Below are 3,545 nucleotides of genomic sequence, written 5' to 3' on the forward strand. Positions count from 1 at the left end.
CATATGTACAACACCTGTCTCTTTATTCACATTGCTGTAGATCTCTTTTGTATTTTCTATATCTTCTCTTCTCTTCTCTTCTCTTCTCTTCTCTTCTCTTCTCTTCTCTTCTCTTCTCTTCTCTTTTCTTTTTAATCAATGCATATCTTGGATTTATGCTAATGTACTTACCTGATATTATTTGTTAAAAACTGATGAAAATATATTTTAAAAATCTGAAGTAAGATGTTATATTTAAATGGATGTATATTGTTAATGGAAATTAAAATGGCTCAGTGATTTAACTTTTGTTTTCTTCTTTTGACAGATCATATGTTTCTTCAATCATATGAACTGGAAAATCAAACTGTAGTAATAGAATTTATCCTGCTGGGACTTTCCAATGATCCATACATAGAGGATTTTCTTCTTTTCTTGTTCATGATAATTTTTTCAGTCACCATCTTGGGTAATATAGTAATTATATTGGTGATCAAGTCTGAGCCTTGCCTTCAGACCCCCATGTTCTTCTTTCTCAGCCATTTAGCTTTTGTTGACATCTGCTATTCCTCGGTCACTGTTCCCAAGATGCTGGCAAACTTTGCAACAAAGCAGAAAACCATTTCCTGGGAAGGGTGCATTACACAGATTTTATTCATTTTGCAAACAGCGTGTTTATCCTCTCAGCAATGGGTTATGACCGATATGTGGCAATATGTGACCCCCTGCATTACAGCAGATACTTGACAAAAGAGATGTGCAGTAAAATGGTGGGTGGAGCTTGGCTCCTGGGTTTCTTTAATGCTATGATGAATGGACTGCCTTTGCTAAATCTCCATTTTTGCAGCAACAATATCATTAGACACTATGCTTGTGAGCTTCCTTCACTCTTGGCCTTGTCTTGTGCAGACATCTTCACTAATTACATTGCTCTTTTAATATCTGCATTGGTATTTGGTTTTAGCCCATTTATTATAACCTTTGTCTCTTATATTTACATCATTTTAACCATCCTGAACATTCATTCAGCAGAAGGCAGGCAGAAAGCTTTTTCTACATGCAGCTCACATCTCATTGTGGTGGGCCTGTTTTACATTTCAGGTTTTGTTCGGTATATGAAGCCCAGTTCAGAATCACTCATGGATCTGGACAAAGTGATCTCTATTCAGTATAGCATTTTAACTCCAATGTTAAACCCAATCATATACAGCCTGAAAAACAAAGAGATCAGATCTGGTGTCCAGAAACTATTTGGAAGGGGTAGGCTCATTCTTTCCTCATGAAACTCACAGCTCTTGACTTAATATCCCCACAGCTCCAACTACAACAGAGAAAAAGAATTAATGAAACAGTAGGGGTGAGGATTGCTACTTCCCCAAAGTCCCCAACATTGGGAGTAGATTAATGCTCTGATAAGAGGGTATGTGGACTTCTCATTGAGCCTTGCAGTTATAGTGTGTGATAATTCAAACAAAGCAAGGCAGTCTTGCTCTAATATCCATATGATTTTTATTATTTTTTTTTAGCATCAGGATGAAAGTATCCACTAAGATTTATTTTTATTAGCAAATTTATTAAAATTTGTTTCCTCTTACAGTATGCATTTCTGTCTCTCAGTCTCTGTTTCTCTCTATTTTACCTTGAAGCATATAATTTAAATGTATTTTTCAAAACAATATATATGTTTAAGATTTTGTGTAGTTATATAAGAACTGAACTGTAGGATTAAAACAAATAGAGGGTCCAATATATTCTACATCATTATATGATCAGTTCATTTATCTGGGAAGTTGGGATCTATCATTTCACACCAGAATTTAGGAATATATAATGTGTCCTGTTTAGAAAACCCATCATCTCCCCATGGCTGTCACTGAAAAAAATCTTAGCAAATGTATATATATATTCATCATGAAGCTATTTTTAGTTCCTGTTGCTATCTTAGTAGTGTTTGTAGTCATAATCCATATAATTTGGGTATGGATAGACTTATAGACAGAAGGATTAACTGACCATTTCTATGTGCTTTGTGGCAATTTTAAATTTACTGCAAATACTGTAAAAACATGTTCTTTGTCATTTGCTGATAAATAAAGAGTATAGATAATTTCAATGGTACTGAAAGCCGCCGGGTGATCCAGGAGATCCAGGACAGTTGCACCACCCCTGTCCTGAGCCCTCCAAAGGTCATCAGCAAGCATGACCAATGCTGCCTCAGTCCTTTACCCTGGTCTGAACCCAGAGTGAAAAGGGTCCCAATAATCCACTTCATGAAAGGCCTTCTGTGTGCCAACCATCCTCTCAACAACCTTTCCCAAAAAGGGAAGGTTGGAGACTGGATGGAATTTGTCTAACATGGCTGTGTGCAAGGATGGCCTCTTGAGATGGGGGCAACCACAACCTCCTTCAAGCAGGCAGTACCCCCCCCCCTGCAAAGAGGCATTAACCACTGCTTGGACCCAGCCATATGCCACCTCCCAAAAGGCCTTAACCAACCAGGAGGGGCATGGGGCAGAGCTCACAGCCACAAGGACCCTGTCCACTTCCTCAGGATCAAGTGGCTCAAACTCCTCCCAGATAACAGGGCTCATTTCCCATTTAACTTATTACATCATTATGTATAATAATGGAATAATATTAATGTTATTTTATTTATATTAGTGTATCCCTTGACCTTATTGCAAATTTTGAAGCAGGTTATTTTGCCCCATAGTTCAGCTGAACTCTAGACTGGCCAAAACAGCCCATGGGATGTTCCAATCTTGAAGTGTCTTGATTTTCAGATTTGCAGGTCCATGAAGCTGAGATAGCTGAATTAAAAAGGAAACTTACTATAGTTCACACATCTTTTGGCAGACTGAAAATAAATCAGATTGGTGACATAGGTTCTGGGCTATGCTGAACCTGTTTATGGTGAAATCCTGACTTTTTTTTTTTCAGAAGAAAATACCATATGTTTAAGTGAACTTTTTCTCTAGTATTTCTGTTAAGAAATCCAGTCCCAACCCAATAATTATTTTTAATTAGATGGGTAAAGTAAATGGACAAAAAGTTGCAATCTCCAATATGATATTTTTTTCTTTCTTTCTGCTGTTATGAAGAGATATGGAGATTTTTTTTTCTTTCTCCCCACAACTATTTCCTGCTGTCCCTTTTGTCCCTTCGGCCAATGACAAAACAAGAAGGATAATAGCCAAATTGGAGGAGTTTGGAAGCCCTCTAATTCAGCATGCCTCGAGTAGGAATTAAAAGAATTTTGCCACTGTATTTAGTAGAAGAGGAGTTGGCCAAAGTCCTTGACTTTTTATTTCTAATTTGTGAAATTGTAATTTGTAGTTTGTGTGTGTATGTGTGTGTGTAGGCCCCCACCCTTCTATCTTAATGAAAGGCTATCAAGATATTGCCTTTTACTGAGGTGCTGGGATAGGATAGAACAGAATGGAAAGAATGGAATGAGGGACATCCTAAGGGGATGATTAAGGTGCAGTTTTTTTATTTTTCTCTGCTCGATTTATTGTTGTATTGTTTTATGTTTGTTTTCTAGTTACTGGTTTTAATGTTGTTTT

At 37.1% G+C, this 3,545-nt stretch overlaps 1 pseudogene; it reads left to right on the forward strand.

Annotated features, from left to right (window-relative positions):
* The first annotated feature begins 312 nt into the window (after positions 1-312).
* Positions 313-1,262, forward strand: LOC103064260 (olfactory receptor 8S1-like; annotated as a pseudogene).
* Positions 1,263-3,545: the final 2,283 nt, after the last annotated feature.

The sequence above is a fragment of the Python bivittatus genome, unplaced genomic scaffold (genome assembly GCF_059951505.1).
Source record: "Python bivittatus isolate LINGU-HERP-01145 unplaced genomic scaffold, Pbiv_v1 ctg000470_np1212, whole genome shotgun sequence".
Taxonomy (NCBI): domain Eukaryota; kingdom Metazoa; phylum Chordata; class Lepidosauria; order Squamata; family Pythonidae; genus Python; species Python bivittatus.